Genomic DNA, 22737 nt, shown 5'->3' with positions numbered 1-22737 from the left:
GAAGCTATCTACTTTTCTCACATTTAAGTGACCCATTTCCATTGGTATGGGTCTTTAAAGACAGAAGGCATTTCAGAACAGATATGAAGAGGGCTTATTAAAAGTTTCCCAGTATCCTTAACATTCATTACCTTAAAATTTAATTAACAATGCTGCCTTACACTAAGTGATCTGCCTTAGCATAATGCCAGAAAGTGGATGACTGCTCTGGAAAATATTTTGCCTCTTCATATGTTTGCATATGGAAAAAACAGGAATGATATCTCAGAATGCCCATGGTATAATGCTTTTTGGGCTATGTCTGTTTTATTTTCTCCAAATTTACCTGATCTTTTTTTCTACTGTACACATAGTATATATGTATGTTCATGTGTATTTATGCCTGTGTACCTACATATCAATTGACATTCCTCCAATAAACTACAGATCTGGTTAAATTACAGTCTTGACTTATAAGTTCAATTAACCCCGATTATTTTAAAAAATATTTTCCTCAAAACACAGTAATATGAGAAGCTATGAATTCAACATAAGAAATTTAAGGATATACAACTATATTGCAACCCACACATATTCCTTTTAACTTGACAAAATACAACTAATAAAGATACAAAAGGAGTGCAGAATATGTGTCTGTGATACACAAAAAATTTAAAATGAAGAAAATGTGTCTACAATAGCAATAAACACTGAATCCTAATGCACATATGAAAGCATCTCAGATAAATGGTTTCATATATGCTAGTTAGAACCATGTAAAAAAAATTAAACTTATTTTCTTAAAAGCACATGGATAAAAGACTGGATTTAAAACTTTAAAGACATGTTAGATTATACAGGTGTCCTTGTTTTAGATGACATAAATCTTTTTTGTATAATCTATTAGAAAACAATTCATTTTAAATGTATTTTAGAAAAAGCATTGTGGTTCTTCTCTACACACATAACGTTGAAATGGCCAGGGGTGATGTTGAACACTTGTTACCAAGAAGCAGTGCAGAATTTCTGGAATTTCTTGTTTAATATCTTATTTTTCACTGTATTGTAAAAGGTGAACTTTGCACGAAATATATAAGGAATTATAGGATGAACACACACACACACACACACACACACATACACAAACACATGCACACAGGCACACACTCCTACTGAGAAATGAATAGTCTAGACAGACAAAGTAGTAAGTATAAATAGTTTTGAAGTTGTTATGTGCTTGGTAAATCTGTGGAGCAGAATAAAAGGCAAATGGTGATAAAAGCTGGCATCTGGTGCAGAAGATTATGTTCAGAATTGGCAGGTAGAAATGCATTCTTAGTATAAACTGGAGCTTTGAGACTGTATAGGAAATCAGCAGGATGTGGAACATGCACAGATACTGGAAACAGCACAAACACAGGGACATAATGAGACAGATCCTGAGGAATGATGCTGAAACAGGATTCTGAAGTCGTGACAATGAGTAAAGTCTCTTGATAAAATCAGTTTGAATACTACAAATAAAGCATCATTAAATTCATTACTCACAACAAGGCCTTGAAAACACCATTTACTGTATATTCACAGCCTGTAGAGTGACTGATGTACTGCATTTTCAGGGAATGTGTGTGAGACGATATTGATCAGTTTTTGTGGTATAATGTGCCACTGTTGTCGAATAACAGGTTGATGTAGACATGCCTGGACAGACTATTAGCAGGTGGCTTCCTACTCATATGGAATTTCAGTATCATATATGGTTAAATGAAGATTTCCTGGAATCAAATTAAGAGTTACCTATCTATATTCTCAAATTTAACAGAAGTATAATGGTTCTGGTGGTAAAGAGAACAAGATGTCTCCAAAAATGTTTAAATATAATTCCTAAAGAAGAATGAACTACAAATAAGGTAGCATATTCTACTGAAGGAGAAAAGTCAGCATAGTGGGTGTTCCTACTGTAAATATAGCTTCATTAAATGTGGAAAAAAAGGCATAAGACAATATTTCATATCAACAATGTGGGACACTCAACTGGGTATCTCTTTCTTTAAAGATCAAAGCCATGGTGTTTATATATTTCTCTAGTAGCCAGAGCACATAATGGATCTAATTTTCCTCCAAGTTCTCCAGATAGAAGGCCTACCCATTACAAAGATATGTGAAATATAGCCAGTATAAGGGTTTTCACTTTTAATGTTCAGAATTAGATATTATTAAATGTTTATGGTTTCTGCTTTTATCATTTATTTTTGAGAATTTTATATGCAATACATTTAGATCATATATACCTCTCCTTTTCCTGTAATCAACTCTTATTTAATGTTCCCCAATAGAAATATATTTCAAGATGACTACTTAGTTTTATCAACTAGGACTGATTTTTGAAATGTTTGAAATCTATTATCCCAGACAGTTTTACATACACATATAAATTACAACTGAAAACTGATTTTCTAAGAAATTTATGTTAATTTTGTTTTATTGGTTCTTAATTCTAGTCTCTATATGTATAGATTATTTTTTGGCCAGTTACTTAAACTTCATATATGAGTGGTCATTTTCTCTCTTTGTATTCGTTTCGATATAAATGTATATTATTTTGTAATATTAAATATTATTATGCATTCTCTTACAGCTGCCATTGTCTGTGATGTTACTCCACTATCAGTATACCATGCCCTGGGGTGCTTCACAATGCATATTTTCTTTCTGTTTCTATGCATACAATGCTCCAGGTACCTTGACTTCTGCATGTTCTGTTTGCTGTACTACGTGTGATTTACCAAAATGCTTACATTTTCTCAATTAGTTCACCTTTTGTTGTCTTACTAGTAGATCAACCATGGCCAAAGTAAACTTTTCTATTTTGCTTGATGGGTTCTTCTCTAAAAATTTACCCACAGTAAGTTGGGATCTCTGCAATGAGGTGATGCTACCTTGAGAAGCAGAGAGTACTTTTCACATGGTTCTCTGTGAATAATGCCATAATCTCTCAGACCTTTCAAACCACAACCTAGGTTTTCATTCACTGGTCAGTAAAGTTGAATGCATTTCATTTGCAGAAACAAAGCCAAAAAGAACATATTTTAATGTGGTTATATATTGTTTTCTATATTTGCATATATTACAGATTCTTATTTACATAAAATGTGTTTCAGGATATGAATAAATGCTTCCAGAATTGAAGAATCTTAAGGTAAGGATGATACCAGTACAAAAGATATGGTCTTTTTGTAATAACCAAAGGACATTTATAAGCCTTAGATATCTTTTAACTGAGGGGAAAAAATCATTAAATTGTATGGCAAAGTTTTCCATGCAGGTATTCACAGAAGAATACATTTGAAAGCATACAGTCACTGGGAAGCTTTTTCTTCTAAATAGTCTAAACTTTCCCTAAATAGAACTCACAGGACTGTTTTAAAAATGCCATCTGAAACAATTTTATATTTCTAACTGTTGGTATCAGAAGCAAAATGTAGGCTTAAGTATGAACATGGAGATTAGAGGAATGATGTTGTTGGTGTAATTGGAAGGTAGCTGAAGAGAAATGGTGTGAATCTGAAAAGAAAAGTATCAGAAATGGCTAACAGAATACACCTATTAGTACAAAGAACATCAGTCATTAGTATACCCAAATGTTTGTGTTTTCCTGAGTTAAAATTTCTAGTTTCTGCTTATATGAAATCCTGCTTGATTCTAAAATTATAAGCCAGTTCAAATTCTCATAGATTAGATGAGGTGTAATAATGCAAGAAACATCTTGAAAATAACACTATAGGAAACTGGAGAAAAGTCCCACTCAATATAATTTCCAATTACTATCTGCACAATCTGTAGAAAGTATTCTTACTGACACATTCTTTAGGTATATCTTTATATATAATATGAAGTATCTTGTAATATGTGAAAATTACTCTGGGTATCAATATTAAGAATATCAGTTCACGTTTATTTCATAATATTGCATTTCATATATAAATAAGACTGAATCTTCCGGCATAATTGTCTTTAAAATGGAAGAGAAAAAACAAAAGGAAGGCATAGAGCAACAGAAGGAGGTTTGACAATAGATACAGGAATAAAGCCAGTACTGAAAAATACACAAACTCCCAAGGAATGATTTAATTTTGATAAAATAACTAAAATGATCTGGCTTCACCTACTCAGTGTAGAAATGGCACATTCCATATGCAGCCACCAAACCAAGACACTATTGCTAATGCCAAGAAGTGCTTGCTGACAGGGTCCTGATATAGCTGTCTCTTGAGAGGTTGTGCCAGAGCCTTACCAATACAGATGTGGATTCTTGCAGTCAATCGTTGAACTGAGCATGTGAACCTCACTGGAGGAACTAGGGGAAGGACTGAAAGAGGTTTGCAACCCCATAGGAAGAACACTAATATCAACTAACCAGGCCTCCCAGAGCTCCCAGGTACTAAACCGCCAAATAAAGTGTACACATGGAGAAACACATGGCTCCAGCTGAATACACAGCACAGAATGGCCTTATCTGGCATCACTGGAAGTGGGGAGTGCCTTGGTCGTATGAAAGGCTTGATATCCAAAGTAATAGGATGCTAGGGAGTGAGGTGGGAGGGTGGAGTGGGAGAATGCATGAGTGGGTGACTGGGTGGGTGTAGAGCACCTTCATAGAAGCAGGGAGAGAGGGGAATTGGATAGGGAATTTGTGGAGGGGAAACCAGGAAGGAGATAAAATTAAAATGTACATAAAATTGTAATAAATTAGAAAAAAAAAAAAAAACCAAAAGACATTTAGATTAGAAAACTCCAGATCCATACTAACTTTATTGTTTCTAATTCTACACTTTCATATTCTCATTCCTAATATAAAACTTTATTATGTTCCCCTGCCTCCTTTGGTATAGACATACAAAGTACTTTAGAGCTCTCAGGTACACATTACCCAGATTCTCTATGATTGTTTCTCTGTGTTTAGATCTTTTTTCCTTGTAAATACTGCGTTGTGTTGGGTGAGTTGCTTCATCCCTACTACAGAAATGTTAGTCTTTATTTAGATTCATATTTTGGTTGATTTAGATGGTTATCTTTAATTCTCCCATTACATTTTATTAATACTTTTCAAATTTCATAAAAAAGGTCTTTCAAAGGTATTCAATTTCCCACATCCAACTCCTTCAAGCATTCCTGACTTTTGCATTCACACAAATTTGTTCCCTCATGCTTGTTTCAAAACCAGTCAAGTCTGACCTGTGATGACAGCATATTCCTGGATATATGCCCTGAAATGAGAGCATAGCATCATATAGCAAGCCATGCCCCTAAGGTGAAGCATGGTGCCCATTTACAGTAGTTTCCAAATGCCCACACCAGAGTGGAGACTTCTTTTCACTTACTTGAACATTCATAGACATAGAGCTGTTGTCAAAAACACTTCTTGTGTTTGTCTGTTGTTGTCATTTTTTTTTTACTTTCTTGTTCCTAACATAACTTAGTGTGTAGCTTATATTTTCTAGGAGTAATGACTTGTTTGCACACTGATAGTATTGATTCTGAATATCTAAGACTCATTTTACCATTTCAAAAATCAGACACGAACATACCAAGAGTGATTTGAATGCTTATTCTAGATGGGTAAACTTGTTCTTTCGAAGATAAATGGTCGAGACAGGAATGTTTGCAGCTAACCATCCTGAACAATTTAACTAGTAACAATGATAACAATAACAGTAATCACAGGAACAGCAAGCAGGAAACAAGGAGCATTTTCAAGTTGGGCAACTTTTATTATTCTACAAATCTATATATATATAAGTAGCAGAAAGTCTATGGCAATCTATATGTTCTTGAACTTTCTCATTCCCATTGTTATGCACTGCTTTTAAGTATTCACAATTTGTAAGACAGGAAAACTAAAAGGAAGATTATATTGTCCTTTTCTGGTGTATGTTCTTTAGATTGCATCATAGAAACTGGGCAGAGAGATGATGCACCAACACATTTCTTTACATCATCCCATTTAAAATTGCCATGTATTTTAATTTACATAAAATAAATATGACTTATTGTAAAAATCAGGATTTTATATAATGTACAAAGTGTAACCATATAGAAAACTGTTTCACAACAAAGTATTCTGAATATCAGATACATATTTTACCACTTTCTAGAACTAAAATTAGAACTAAAATTAAAGCCAAAAAGAAATTAAAAGAATAAAGATAAATCATCCACACAAGGTACAAAGTTGAGTTTAAAATATAACTCAACTGTTAACATGATGATATCTATATGCTTTGAGTTATAATAAAGATATTAAAGCACACGTCAAATGCACTTCATTGTGCGATGTTGTCTTTGTTTGCCTACTCAAGGTGGAATAGTGCTGCCTTTGGCCAATAATCAGTTTTTTTTTTTTTTTTGCCTTTTTTTTCTTTTTGAATTTTGCATGCTCTCTTTTGTCTGCTAAAGTTTCTCTCATAAAATTTGCTATTCTAGGGACTTGTGCTTCTGAGATAACTTTGAAACTGCAAACTATGCTGTTGATTTGGGTTTTTTGTTGGTTTGTTTGTTTGTTTTGTTTTTGAATTGCTAATCCCAAACACAATGTACATACAAACAATGTTGCAATAAATTGGGAATGGATTGAATCAGTAATTATTCTGAACCTGTATGAAAATTTGCTTTTTTTTGAATCTATATTTTTCTCCTTCAGCAGTACCATATAAAAATAAATTAACAGTTGTTCATGAAGAAGTACTGAACAGTCGTTTCGTCCATGAGAAATTTTTGCAGAGGGAACTTAGAAAACTCAGTTAAAAAAGACTACCCAGAAAAAAAATGAAATGGGTTTACCTGCTGCCTTCCTCCTCTACTATCTACTACCACCCTTTAATTCTTCTACATTTCTGAGTTTTGGTGATCTTTTTGATAAACCAGAACTTCATCTGAGTGTTAATGTAACAGCTTATATGAGGCCTCCATAGGGAGGACATGTATTATTGGAAGGTTAACTGTATGCTGGTTTGACAGAAATGGCCCCATAACCTTGGACCTTTGAAGATTTAGCTCCCAGCTGGGGGCACTGTTTGAGTATATTTAGTAGATGTGTCTTTAGTGGAAAAAGTATGTCACTGTGAGTTGAGTACATCAGACTTTGGGAATGAAATGCCTTGCTCCTGCTTGTTTGTTCTGTCTATTTTGTATTTGTCATTGGAGATGCAGATCCTCAGCATGCTGTTTGGGCTACTATGATTACCAACCATCATTCCTGTGCTCTGATACCATAGCTTATATCCTTAAGCCCAAGGGAACTTTTATTCCCTATATATTACCTTCTGGTTTTATATAACAGCTGAAAAAAAGTACTAAATACTGTGTGTAAGATGGGAGTAAGCAGTGTTAGACAGTTGAGCTATATAGTAAGAGTCTGGATCATTGCATAGCAGAACTTATGGTAGGTTCTGAAAGCGAGGTATGGTAAAAATATCTCTGAGAATACAAGATGTGTACCACACAGAAAATAAAAGAAAAAACTCCTATCTTTTTCTCATGCAAGTATCCAAGTATATTCATCATGGCCACTGTTACTTTCTTTAAAGTAACATGCTTAGGGCCACACAAAAATTACAAAGCCGTAAATCATTTATCAGCTTCATTGTAGAATTCAGTTTTTCATTTATTCTATTATTTTATGTGTTATGCCTAAAATAGTAGGATTTTAACATTTGAACTACTTTTTACCTAAAGAAAATATCTAACAGTATTTAAAATAATTACTATTATTTATAGTTGCTATAATTTAGTTTATAATATAATAATATTCTCTGTTGATTACAGTAGTGCTAGTCTAATTGTAAGGGGCTAGTACAAGAAATAAGTATTGAAGAATGTATTCTTAGATTGCTAAGGGAAACTAAATAAGTGTGTGTGTGTGTGTGTGTGTGTGTGTGTGTGTGTGTGTGTGTGTGTGTATGCCTCTCTACCTCCATCATTATGAACACAAAATCTATCTAAGAGCACCCTAAATAGCTCTCAAAGAAAGATGAGCTGTTTAAAATGGGGCTGTTTCTCAAGCCCTTCAAATTAATGATTCATTAAAGTTTAAAATGGCTTCCTTCTTCAGTAAATAAAAACATCAGAATTCCAAAGAGAAAATAAACCTCTATGGTATGATAAAAAAGCAGATTGTGTAATTTTGAAAGCAACATGAATACATTAGTAAGAATTACACCATTTTATATTTAAGTGCTGCACTTTTAAACTTCCTTCATAGGCAACATTCTGAGCCATGTTTATATTAGGAAAACATGAACTACACAACTAAAGCACTGACTATTGAATGTCTGCTAAAGGTTAATAAGAAAATCAATTCCTACAGAAATATACTATTTTTATATTGGAAATATAATCACATATAATAAAAATGTTCCAGGATGCACAGAAATATCAAGAGACTGGGTAGAGGACAGAAAATGTGATGCTGTATTTTTGGATTTTTGTTACTGAGCTGCATGTTTTTTTAATTCTTTCATTTAATAGTTGCTTCTCAGGTACCAGACAAATAAGCTTATTTTGATATTCCTTTAAAAAGAAAGTTAGACTCTGATTAAAACCAATGTAATTTCTAAGAATTTTTTGAAACTGTTAAAACATGATTTAATCTTTTATACGCAGAATAGAAACACTACATGGTTGTAATATAGAATTATATAGGATACAAAAAGAAAATGTCTAATCAAATACTGAAGAATGACTGGCTAAAATGTAAAGATATTGCTGAAGAGACTGCTCAGCGGTTAAGAGCACTGACTGCTCTTCCAGAGGTCCTGAGTTCAAATTCCAGCAACCACACAACCATCTGTAATGAGATCCAATTCCCTCCTCCAGTGTGATTGAATATAATAAATAAGCAAATGAAATTTAAAGATAATCAAGAATGCCTTCATAATGAGTGTCTAAAGACCTAAACTTTCTTTTTTTTTTAAAGTATAGAAATAACAACTTTATTTATAGATATTTCACATATGTATTTTTTACACTGCATGAATTTTTCCTTTTACCTCATGTCCATGCTATTTTCCATTTATCTTACTAGAGAATTTTATTGAAACAATACAATGTATTTTTTAAACTTTATTTTAAAAAACAAAGATAAAAGAAAAAAATTTTAAACATTTTTCCATAAATGTATACAAATACAATTGTGTCAGTGCTTGGCTTTATTTTTTTTTTTTTCTTTTTTCTAAGGTTTGATACTCTGCATTAAGGTCTTACTAGTTACAATGAGCAAAAAGTACACGTAAAACAGGGTGTTACCCGGAATTAGTCAAAGTTTTCTTGGTGTGTAAGGATTGAGCATGACTTTTTTTTTTGTTTTGTTTTGTTTTTTTTTCTTGAACTTCACACAGTCTGTGAGTTGTTTCTGGGGCAGTCCAAGCATCTGCGGTTAGCATCCCACTCTCAGTGACTGCATATTATGTCTGTTCTTTTGTGACTGGGTTATCTCACTCAGGATGATATTCTCTAGATGCAGCTATTGTCTTAAGAATTTGGTTAAGTCATTGTTTCTGATAGCTGAGTAGTACTCTATGGTGTAAATGTACCACAATTTTTGTATCCATTCATCTACTGAAGGACATCTGGGTTCTTTCCAGCTTCTGGCTATTATAAATAGAGCTGCTAATAACATTGTGGTGCATGTATCTTTGTTGTATATTAAAGTGTCTCTGGGGTATATACCCAGAATTGGAATTGCTTGATCTTCAGGTAGTACTATGTCCAATTTTCTGAGGAATCGCCAGACTGATTTCCAGAGTGGCTGTATCCGTTTACAACCCCACCAACAGTAGAGAAGTGTTCCTCTTTCTCCCCAACCTCGCCAGCATCTGCTGTCATCTGAGATTTGGATTTTGGCCAAAACTCAGAAAATGTGATGCTGTATTTTTGAAATGTATCTTTTCAGGGTACAGGCTATGCTGTATTTGTTCTTGTGATTTTTTGCTTTCCTAAAGACCCACTGACGTATATCAAGTTATAGTGTGACTGATTATGTTGAAGTTATTCAAAGCATGATAAATATCCCTTAGCACTCAGCAAGTGTCCCTTTTTGTAAAGGAAATGGAAGAAACTTGGAATTACCAAAGACTTTTTTTCCTGGTGATAAGATACTAGAAATAGAGACATGGAATTCATCAACAAGCTCAAGGTAGCAAAGAGGCATTACAAGCTTCATATCGCAATGTGTTTTGTGTGAATCTTGAATGACAGCAAATATTGGAAATAAAACAGTCTTTTACCGCAGCTCAGACTCCCACATAAGGAGGAGTGATTTCAGGGATGTTCTATTCAATATCAGAATGTGCTTATGAAAAATTATTTATTTCATTCAATAAATAAAATGAGTTAGTTTTATGTTCTGTATCTTCTCCTTTTATATAGTCAGCTTTATGTTGTGCAAGGACAAGGATATATTATCCATTTTGCAAGAAATACATTACATATATATTTTCTGTTTTACTTAAGCATGAAATGATTCATGTTTTCATATAAAAAGAAAACTTATTTTGCTTCTATAAATATTTATTGAGTATAAGGATTTTAGTATAATAGCAAACATCTTATTTAGGAAAAAAATTGCTTAGTAAAATCTCTTTAACACATTCTTTGAAAACTATGAACATTCTGACAATCTATTAAAGTGGAACTTTATTATGATGATTGAATCATAGGTGTAATAGAAAATTCATAGTCATTTTGTCACAAATAGGTATAACAAGACATAAAATCATATATAATTAATTAATTTATCTTTTTAAGTGAACAGTATCAAAACTATAACAAGAAAATTGTTTTTTCTATTACATGCTTATACATGGCGTACACAAATTAAGGACATGTTTTGGCATCTGTAGTCTTCCTGTGACATTTTGGCCTGCCTTAAAGAATAGATACAGAATCATGGGGTACAGTAGAGAGTTTTGATGGAATATACAAATAGATGAAAATGTAAGTCTGATTAATTATTCTATACATCTGTAGCTATATTAATGACTTGCCTTACAAGAGAAGCCCATCAATTAGAGCCTCTTGTCGGAGTAACCAGCCACTTTCTGGTAGAAATTAAAGCCCATTCCACAGGAGGAAACTCATGTCTCCTACTAGGAATGAGGTCAGGAGTCCATGGTTGGGAGAAGATAGCCTCTATATGGAAAATTCTAGCAGGAACCTGATCAAAGACCACGAAGAAATTCAACTTGCTGGATTGCTCACAGGCTCATGTGTAGCTAGATTTGTGATACATCCCAGAAAAACCTGTGCATGGGAGAGAGAAGCCTATAGGTTTCTTTGTTATATACATAAATTTCCTATCAACACAACCTCACAGAGACATACTTCTTCAGCAAGACAAGACTCTTTTCTCAGGAAACATTTGGCTATTTCAAATTGACACCTAAAGCTATGCTGAATATTGTATTTAGTATACATACGATGATGCAAAGAAAATAGTCTGAAGAAAGACTGGATATTCAAAATGACTCATTTTCAAGCAGTGTACCTGTTTATTTGTTTCTTTTGTCAGGATTAGCACATCTACTGATGAGATGACAAATTGTTAGAATATGGTTGAGTTAATGAACACTTACTCCAGAAATTATTTCCTTTTCATGAGATTCAATTAATAAACTGTATTATCACTTCTACTTGGATAGGTTCATAAATTAAATGTGTTTGTTTTATTTATTTATTTTTATGACTTGTGCTATTCTGTTTTTTTTACAACTTTATTTAAAAAAGAGAGATACATGTTATTTTTAATTTATACACACCAAAAAAAACTCTGACTGTTTCCATGTTATATTATCTTCTACATGTACTTTATACTTATAGTAACTAGTGAGATTTCATTGCATACTATCAAACCATAAAAGAATTAAGTACTAACAAAAATGTGTTCATATAGTGTTATGCCAAAATGCTTTTAAAAATCTGTACAGGTATCTCTCCAAAGAAACAAAACAAAACAAAAAGCCAAAGTCTGAGTTGGTTTAGTTGAGAATTCTATGAGACCTTCATAGAATACTTAATTTCAATACTCTCCAAACTATTTCACAAAATAGAATTAGAGGGATCACTACCCGACTCATTTTTTGAAGCCAAAATTATTCCTAAACCAAACAACAACCCTGAAAACAAAGAGAACTTTAGATGAAATTTCCCTCATGAACATTGATGCAAAAATATTCAATAAAATTCTTGCGATGAAAACATCAAAACAATCATTAACCGTGATCAAGCAGGCTTCATCCCAGAGATCCAAGAATGGTTCAATATATGAAAATCCATAATGTCACCAAATATATAAACAAACTCACAGGAAATTAAAAAAACAAGCACACATACCCATGCTAATATTTCTAGATGCTGAAAAAGCATATGACAAAATTCAGTACCCCTTCATGTTAAAAGTCTTGGAAAGGTCATGAATTCAAGGCTCAAACCTAAACATATTAAAAGCAATATACAGCAAACCAGTAGCCAACATCAAACTAAATGTTGAGAAACGTGAAGCAATCCTACTACAATCAGGCATCTCACTCTCTCCCCACATATTAAATATAGTATTGGAAGAACTAGCCAGAGCAATCAGACAGAAAAAAGAGGTCAAAGGGGTAGATACAAATTGGAGAGAAAAAAGTCAAAATTTCACTATTTGCAGATGATATAATAGTATAATTAAATGACCCCAAAAATTCCACCAAAGTTCTTTTACAACTGGTAAACAACTTCAACAAAGTGGATGGATATAAAATTAACTCAAACAAATCAGTAGCCTTCTTCTACTCAAAGGACAAACATGTTGAGAAAGGAATTAGAGAATGAACATTGGTCACAATATTAACAAAAATATAAAATATGCTGATGTGTCGCTAACCAAGCAAGTGAAGCATCTGTATGACAAGAACTTCAAGTTTCTGAAGAATAACATTTCAAGAAGACCTCTGAAGATGGAAGATCTCCCATGCTCATAAATTGGAAGGATCACCACAATAAAAATTGCCATGTTGCCTAAAGCAACCTACAATTTCAATGCAATCCTCATTAAAATTCCAATTTAATTCTTCATATAGTTAGAAAGAGCAATTTACAAATTCATTTAGAATAATAAGTAACCCAGGGTAATAAAAAACATTCTCAACAATAAAAATAATCACTTGAATCACCATCCCTAAAATCAAGCTATATTACAGATCGACTCTGATAAAACTATATGGTATTGATACCGAGAAAGGCAGGTAGATCAATGGAATAAAATTGAAACCCTGGAAATGAACCCAGACACCTATGGCCACTTGTTATTTGACAAAAATATGAAAACTTTCAATTGAAAAAGGACAGCCTCTTCAACAAATGGTGCTGGTTCATCTGCCAGTCAGCATGCAGAAGAATGCAAATCGATCATTACTTATCTCCTTGTACAAAGCTCAAGTACAAGTGCATTAAAGACTTCCACATAAAACCAGGTACAATGAAACTAATAGAAGAGAAAATGGGAAAAGATTAGAACACAGAGGCACAGGGGAAAATTTCCTGAACAGAACACCAGTGGCTTATACTCTAAAATCAAGAATCAACAAATGGTCCCTCATGAAATTGCAAAGCTTCTGTAAGGCCAAGAACACTGTCAGAGGACAAAAAAGTTAAATAACAGATTGGAAAAAAGATCTTTAACAATTTTACATCTGATGTAGGACTAGATTCTAATATATACAAAGAACTCAAGAACTTAGACTCTAGAGAATCAAATAATCCTATTAAAAATGGGGTACAAAGCTAAACAAAGAATTCTCAACTAAGGAATATTGAATGGCTGAGAAGCACCTAAAGATATGCTTGACATCCCTAGTCATCAGGAAAATGCAAATAAAAACAACCCTAAGATTCTACCTCACACAGGACAAAATTGTTAAGATCAAAGTTTCAGATAACAGTAGTTGCTGGGGAGGATGTTGTAAAAGAGGAACAATTCTCCACTGCTGGTGGGGTTGTAAGCTGGTTTAACCACTCTGGAAATCAGTATGATTCCTCAGAAAATTGGCCATAATAATACCTGAGGATCCAGCTATACCACTCCTAGGCATATACCCAAAAGATGCTCCAACTTATAACAAGGACACATGCTCAATCAATTTCATACCACCCTTATTTATAATAGCCAGAAGCTGAAAAGAACCCAGATGTCCTTCAACAGATTAATGGATACAAAAATTGTGGTACATATACACAATGGAGTACTACTCAGGTATTTAAATATGAGTTCTTGAAATTCCTAGGCTAATGAATGGAACTTGCAGCTACCATGCTGAGTGAGATAACCTAGTCACAAAAGAACACTCATGATATGTACTCACTGACAAGTGAATACTAGTGTAAAAATTTCAGAATATCCAAGGAACCATCCACAGAACTTATGAAGCTCAAAGATAAGGAGTTCCAGAAGATGGATGCCTCAGTCTTTCTTAGAAGAAAGAACAAAACTTTCTTTTTAGAAAAGAAAGAGACAAATAAAGGAGGAAATTGTGAAGAAAAGATCTTCCAGAGACTGCCTCAGCTGTAGAACTACCCCAATCACTATTTCTGATGCTAAGAAGGGCTTACTGGCAGGAACCTGATACAGATGCCTCCTCAGAGGCTCTGCTGGAGCCAGAGGGGTTTAGAGGAGAATGCTTGCAGCTAATCATCACACTGAACAGGAGGACCCCAATGAAGGAACTAAAGAAAGGACTGAAGATGCTGACATAGTTGGCAAACCCATGGGAAGACAAATTCATCAGCTAACCACATCCACCAGAGCTCCTAGTTACTAAAACACTAATCAATGAGTTCACACAGAAAAACCCATGGGCCCAGGTGCATATGCAGCAGAGGATAGTATTTTCTGAAATCACTGGGAGGAGAGACCTTTGTTCCAGTGAAGTCTCATTTTCCCAGTGTAGGGGAAAGACAAGGTGCTGAGGTGGAAAGGTTGGTTGGGAGAAGGAATACCTATATGGAGTACATGGGAGGGGGAGATGTGATGGGAATGTGAGAAAGGGATATTATTTGAAATGCAAATGCAGAGAATATCCAAGAAAAAATATCCAATGAAAATGTGATTTGCAAATATATATATCTATACACACATATACATATATGTATACATATATATATATAATTATATATGTATGTATCAATTGATAGATATTCATAGCAATGATTCATATTTAATGGATTTTTTGAAGAAATTAAAATCTATTTTTATGAAAGAGTATAATTCATTATTTTTCTGGCATAAAGTTTTAAATAGATTTAATTTTTAACTGTGCTTATGAATAAATACAAAGATTATTGGCAAAGGAGTCATGGAGATGAAGTCAGTAAATATTGGCTGTATAGACGTGCTGGAAGATCTTGTACTTCTTAATTCATTACCACAAGCATATATAAATTACAATCATTTTTGTATAATAATTATGTATGTATTCAATAATCACTATATTTTTCAAGTGTCAGGCTAACTGATATGTAGAAATTTCTCGTTCCAATGTTCATGACACCATTGTGAGAAAAGCATAAAATTTTTTAAATTTATATAAAACCAGAAACTAATATTTATAAAGGACTGACAACTATTTCTGTTAAAAGTACATGGAAGAAGTAAGTTGTGATGATCTGCATATGCCTGGCCCAGGGAGTGACATTATTAGGAGGCATGCCTATGTTGGGGTAGGTGTGGGCTTTAAGACCTTCATCTCAGCTGCCTTCAGATAAAGATGTAGAACTCTCAGCTTGACCTGCATCATGTCTGCTGGGATGTTGCCATGTTTTTGCCTTGATGATACTGGACTGAATCTCTAAACCTGGAGCAAGCCAGCTTCAACTGAATGTTCTTTTTGTAAGAGTTGCCTTGGTCAGTTCATGATATCTTTTAAGAGCAGTAAAACCCCAAGTCACATGTTTAAATCAAGTTTCTTTTCTTTGTTAATAAGAGACAGGAATTTATGTTACACAGGATTTTCTCAAACTCCCTATGTTGCCAAGCATGGTCTTGAACATCTGAATTCTCAAAGTCACCTCCCAAGAGATAATGTTATATTCCTAATTTCTGATGTGCAAAGAAGAGATTAATGCATGCTCAGCAAACATGGTATTCACAAGAAATATCTGACAAAAAGTCAAACTATGCTCTTAGTAGTATCCAGAATAAATAATGTAAGTTGGTCCAGTCGTTCACAATACCATGGCCACTCATAACAACTTGGAGGAAGGTATAAGGTAATACTAATATTTTAAAATAAAAGTTACAGAAGTTGAAACTCAAAAACTAAACAAAGTTAAACCCCAAGTTCAATTTATAGTATAGAATTTGAAAAATCAAGGTGATACTTTGATTTAGCTAGGTAAAAAACAGAAAAATATTGGACATATTTTAGCATTATGTAATGTCTATAAAGTTTGCAATAACTAGAACAACATACTATGTGAAAGAGCAATTTTTGTATGCTTATAGGCAGTAAGTGGGACAAGGAGAATATTAAAAATAATGATATTATTCACTTAAAACTAATTTTTTGAGGGGCCAACAGATTGATTTCCAGGGTGGTTGTACCAGTTTGGCAATGGATCTAGCTAAAAACACAGCTATATTGCTCCTGAGCATATACTAAAAAGCACTCTACCATTTCACTAGAAATGTACTTCACTGTGTTCAGCAACCTAATTCATAATAGCCAGAAACTGAAAATAACCCAGATGTTCAGCAATTAAAAATGAGTACAGAAAATGTGGTTCATTTACACAATGGAATACCACTCAGCTATTAAAAATAAGGACATTCTGAATTTTACAAGCGATTTCATGGAATTAGAAAATATCATCCCGAATAAGGTAATGCAGAACCAAATGGATATACATGGTATATACTCACTTAGGTAGTACTCACATAGGCAGTGGACCTCAATAGAAAACTTAGTGGAACTGAAGGAATGGGTATCAACCCCATGGGAAGCCCAACAATGTCAATTATTCTGGACCCCTGGGAGCACCCAGAGACTTCCTCATAAACCAAAGATCTGCTGGTCTGAGGCCGCTGGCATATATGTAGCAGACGACTGCCTTGTCTGGCATACATCCACTTCTTTAGAAATTTGATGCCCCACTGTATAAAGATAAACTGTCAGGGAAACCCAATCAAAGCTAAGTGGAACTAAGATGGGAGAAGAACTCTTTGAGGGGGAAACAGAAGGGGGTAACATTTGGCATAAAATAAGTAAAATGATTTTCAAAGAAAGAATAATTTTTTGAACAAATTTATTTAAAAAAGATAAATGAACAAATTTTAAGCATTTTTGCTTAAAAGTATAGGAATACATTTTTGTCAGTGCTTGGCTTTTTTTTTTTTTTTTCAAAGTTTTGATAGTGTGCATTAAGGTCTTACTAGTTACAATGAGCATAAAGTACACGTAAAACAGGATGAAACCCGGAATTAGTCAAAGATTTCTTGGTGTGTAAAGATTGAGCATAATGTTTTATTTTTTTTTCTTGAACTTCACCCAGTCTGTGAGTTCTTTCTGGGATGTTCAGAGCTTTCTGGGGTTAGTATCCCATTATCAGTGACTGCATATTATGTCTGTAATTTTTTGATCCTCCACTGAGCATTTACCAACTGAAATAATAGCTAAAATGGGATTTGTATCCTCAAGGAGTAAATCGGAAGAACAAAATATAAATATAAATATCTAATTATGATAATGATATGCTGAGAATGCTGCAGTCCAACTCCCAAATACAGACCAGCAATGGTTAACTTACAGGTAAAAGGGTTTGGAAGAATGAAAGAGTACTCAGCATCTGATGACTGAGAAGTTGGAGTTGAAGTAGGCTATGTGCAGAGAGGATATTCTAAGAGGCCTACGTAATGGGAAATGATACAGTAGACTCTCTATATGTAAAGTCAAAATTACATGACTGCACAAAACAAGGAAGTAAGGAAAACAATCATACCATTGGACATGCTTACGGGAATGAAGGAAAATTTATACACCCTCAGGGAGCAGCAGAGGCAGTCTTTCCCAGGAATAGGCATAGCAATAGGTTTTTCAATGTAGGTTGTCCATCCTGAAAATGTACACACATGTTATATCACTCCAACTGAACAGGTAATATTTGAATATTTGTATACATATATGCATATTACATGCAAGCATCAGCATTTAGTAAAAAAGATGTCATACACTTGAAGGAGAGTTGACAGAAACATATGAGGAGGCTTGGCTTGAGAAGGGATGTAACTAATTTACAATATAAAAATTAAATCATACTTGTATTTCTAAAATGTTTGTTTGCATTTTCACCAGCACTGGGGGAACAATCCTCCTTGCTGGCCAGCATGTGCTGTCATTTGACTCTTTAATCTTAGCCATTATGAAAGGTTGTGGGGCGCCGCCTGCACATTCTCCATTACAAGATGGCGCTGACATCCAGAGGGAGTTAGCAGTAAACAAGTCATGTGCGCACGTGCTGGGTAACTTTCCACTCCTTGAGCTCTGCCTCTCCCATGGCGTCATAGGGCCTGATGAGTTTCAACCAATCAGGGGGCTCCGCGTCCAAAGCAAGGACTGATCCCTTTATAAGGGGACGGGCTAGATAGTTCAGGTCGTCTCGTTGGTCTCGTAGGTCTCGTCGTCTTCTTCGTCTTCTTCGTCTTCTTCGTCACGTGTAGCAAGTGCTGGTTCTCGAGAGTATTAAAGTTTACTGCAGAAGGATCCTATTTCGTGTGCCACGTCGTTCTTGCAGGCGAGACGGTTGCGTGGGACAAAAGGTGTAGGATGAATTCTTATGGTCATTTTGATTTGCATTTCTCTGATGACTAAGGTCTTTGAGCATTTTATTAAGTGCTTCTAGGCCAGTCAAGATTTCTCAGTTGATAGTTCTCTGTTTAACTATGTAATTCAACTGGGTACTTAGATTTTTGATGTCTAACTTCTTGAGTATATTGTTTATTTATTTCTTTATATGTTTATTAATTTTTTGCTCACAGCTAAAACTCCAGCTTCCCATTTCTTCAAGTTATACTATGAGATTAACTCTAGTAACTTCTCTGAGAACTAGTATACCTTCTGTCTGACCACAGGAGCAAAACATTTTTCCTATGTGCTCATTTGTAAGTCTCTTCTATCCAAGTTACAAAGCTGGAGGCACACAGATCATTCTTGACAGGATGCCGTGGAGAACACTCTTATATTTTCTCCTGGGTATGCCTTCATTTTTTAAAATTATTTTATTTATTTACATACCAGGTTTTGCTCCCCATGCCTCTTACCACAGTTCTTCATGCCATTCTTCCTCCCCCTTGCATCCAAGAAGTTGCTCCCCCAATCCTCAAGTGCCCCCATTCTCTGGGGCTTCATGTCTCTTGAGGATTAAACACATACACTACCACTAAAGTCTGTCCAGGCAGACCGCTGTTATATTTCTGCCAAGACCTGGGACCAGTCCTTGTCTGCTCCTTCTTTGTAGCTCCAACTCTAAGAGCTCCCTAATCTCTGGGTTAGTTGACAATGCTAGCCATCCAATGGGATTGCTCTCCACTTCAGCTTCTTTAATCCTTCACCTCATTCAACCATAGGGGCACAGACTTCAGTCCATTGGTTGGGTGTCTCAGTCAGCAGCTGGGAGTGCCTCTCAGAAAAAGGCCATGTTATGCTCCTGCATATAAGTACATCAGAACACCAGTAATATTGTCAGGTGCCCTGCCCCATGAGGTGGATGTCAAATTAGACAGGTCATTGTACCACTTTTCCTTCAACCTATTTTAAACATTCTTTTGACTACAATTGTAGGCGTGGGTAATCCTGCTTATAAAACTAGTTGATTGGTAGAATCAAACAGTGCAAAGTACCAATTGACAACGTACCAATATAATGTACAAAACGATGAATTACCTAAAGCCTGCCATATTTGAGAGGACTGAAATTTATTTCAACCTTAATATAAGCAAAATAATAAAAAAAAAAATTGATAATGCTATTTACTTAGCAATACACTAAGTTAATGTTTTTTTTTTTTTTTTTTTTTGAGTTTTCATGGCCTTTATTTGCCCACAAAATAAAATAAAATAAAATAAAAACCCCACAGGAATCAGTGCCAAAGTCATGTCTAGCTCCATTTTACGGACCCCAGTCCTTGGCTGTACATAGTCCCCTCCTGGCTAGAATAGTGGTTCTGTTTTCAGAGAGAAACATCTGGGGATTTCAGTCCTCTGGGGTGGAACTCCGGAGGTCTTTGCAAGATCTAGTGGATCCTTCCAGTCTGTTGCTCAGAGTACTGTTCGCAGAGTATCACAGATGGGTTCTTCACTGCAGGGCACATGGGAAGACCTGGTTGAGGGGTGATGGTTGTGAATATTTCTGCTGGGTGTTCTACGGATGCAAGGAAGCTGGCCACACAAGTGGAGGCAATGGCTGTCCGGCTTTCAGCGCTAAAGCCTACTTCCTCCAAGGAGACCCCCAGGGAGGGAATCAAGGTACTAGTGACTGGGCCAGAAGGGTGTATCGGGCCTGGTGTGAAATTCTTTCATCTGGCCATTCACACAAGGGGTTCTGTGAAAGAAGTATCTCCCGCAGCTGTCCATACAACCTCCCAGAGGACAAATGTTCCCATCTGTCATGGTGGACGTAGCAGGCACATGTCCTCTCCTAGTGAAACCTGTGACTGACTGAGGACTAGGCATCTGTTCCCAATTACTTTAGTGAATGAAAGTTAGCACTGTGTGGCCACGGGCTACAACAGAAGGATGCCCAGATCTAAGAGAATACAAAGTCTCTTCTTTGAGCTTCACTGAAAAAGGCCAAAATCCATCTCAAAATTAGACGTGGGTAATTTTCTGTAGCGCGTGTCTGGTGCCCCAGGTGATGAAGAACTAGGTACACGACCAAGCCCTTGGCCAACTAGAACTGGAAGGAGCCTCACTCACTGCCCAGTCCCAGAGATAAAAGCTGCAGGTTTGTACCCAAGGTTCCCAGCCTATGAGGCTTCCTTAGAGAACAGGCCCAGGCCACTGACTGAGCCCAAAGAGAAGAAAAGCCCCAAAACAATGTACCCATCTTGGTGTCCAGAAGACAACACTGGATGAAGCAGGCCAATGGCCGCTCTGTGAAAAAGAGAGGTACACGTGGATAAAGAGAAGGAAGTGTTCTAATGAGCTCAGGTTCAACACACAGGCCAATAATGGGTCTATATGGAGTAAGGTCCTGTGATACGCCATCAACCCCTCCCAGGAAGTCACTATTCTTTCTCCAGGTTTGTCCTAGCTCTCAGGCAGCTTGTTTACTCTTCAGAACCCTATGCAGGGTCTCTGTCATGACCTTTCCATTGGACAGCCACCTCTTTGGAACAGGGTGTCACCCGCTATCCTGCAGGGTACTTCCTCAAGCATGGCAGATATGGCTGATTCACCCTGGCGGTATCAGAACTGACGCCCTGGAGTCCAAACCACAGGCCATCTTTGAGGGGGTAGCTGCTCCACCTACCTGTCTGGGGATCCCTGGGTGCCCAGGGGCGCCTGGCACCTGTAAGTGGGTGAGCATGCGGGCCCAGCTCAAGGACAGGGCGGGGACAGGGTGATGCAAGAGCTCCGTGGTCTGAGCTGAGCCTGGCTGGAGGAAGCCCCGAATTTGAGCATGTTCCAGTCGAAGACATAGTCCTAGGAGAAATCCTGCCGGTGAAAGAGATTTCGGAAGAGCTGGCCCAGGTAGGAGTAGTCTGGCTTGTCATTAAACCGCAGGGAGCGGCAGAAGTTGAGAACTCGGAGGGGTGGCCTTTGCAGAGGACCTGGATCAGTGTGCACACCTTCTTCTCACTGATCTGCTCGTGCTTCTGATGCTTTGAGGCCCTGGCAGGGCAAGGAACCTCAGGCTTTCCAGATCATCCCGACGGCTTTGCTCAATGCCCAAACGGGTTTTAATAGAGGCATAGCAGACAGTGCCGGTCAGGTTCTTGTTTTCCCGGTAGGGAATATGCTGGTGTGTGCAGGCATCGTGGTACTTTTTGGCCAGGCCAAAGTCAATGATGTACAACAGGTTGCCTTTCTTCCCCAGGCCCATGAGGAGGTTGTCAGGCTTCACATCCCGGTGGATAAAGTTCTTAGAGTGGATGTACTCGATAAAGCTGATCATCTGGTCGGCCAGCAACAGCACCGTCTTGAGGCTGAACTTTCAGGAACAGAAGTTGAAGAGGTCCTCCTGGCTGGGCCCCAGCAACTCCATAACCATCACGTTATAGTCACCCTCAGCCCTGCACCATTTGATGGACGGGATCCCCACTCCTCCCTGCATCATCTTGTAGAACTTCACGCATTCCAGCTTTATGGCTACTTCCTCACTGGAGGCAATGTTGGCTCCCAGGTAGATGTCCCCAAAGGACCCACTGCCGATCTTTCGGCACAAGCGATACTTATTTCCTACACGTAGCTCCATTCTTCAACCTTGCGCGCCCGGGACGGCCCGCCGGGGCGGATGCCAGAGGATTCTCCGGGATGCAGGCACACCAGCCTCTCCCGGGCCGCAGCACCGTGCTTCATTTAATGTTTTTTAATTAGTGTTGATACTTAACTCACTTTCAAAAATCCAAGTCCAGCTTGGAAAGCTTGGTCCTAGCATAACATGAGGTCTCTTTATAATTATTGTGATGACAAAGCACTGATTGTCTACAATACTGTTATATTGGATTCAGGTT

General features: G+C 36.3%; 1 pseudogene across 1 annotated transcript; it reads right to left on the bottom strand.

The window, feature by feature from the left end:
* Positions 1-21469: 21469 nt before the first annotated feature.
* Positions 21470-22478, bottom strand: LOC308420789 (casein kinase I-like; annotated as a pseudogene). Its single transcript has one exon. The product of its transcript is annotated as a casein kinase I-like (transcript).
* Between the last annotated feature and the right edge of the window lie 259 nt (positions 22479-22737).

The sequence above is a fragment of the Micromys minutus genome, assembly GCF_963924665.1.
Source record: "Micromys minutus genome assembly, chromosome: 5".
In the NCBI taxonomy this organism is placed as follows: domain Eukaryota; kingdom Metazoa; phylum Chordata; class Mammalia; order Rodentia; family Muridae; genus Micromys; species Micromys minutus.
This window is presented reverse-complemented; position numbering and strand designations above follow the sequence as displayed.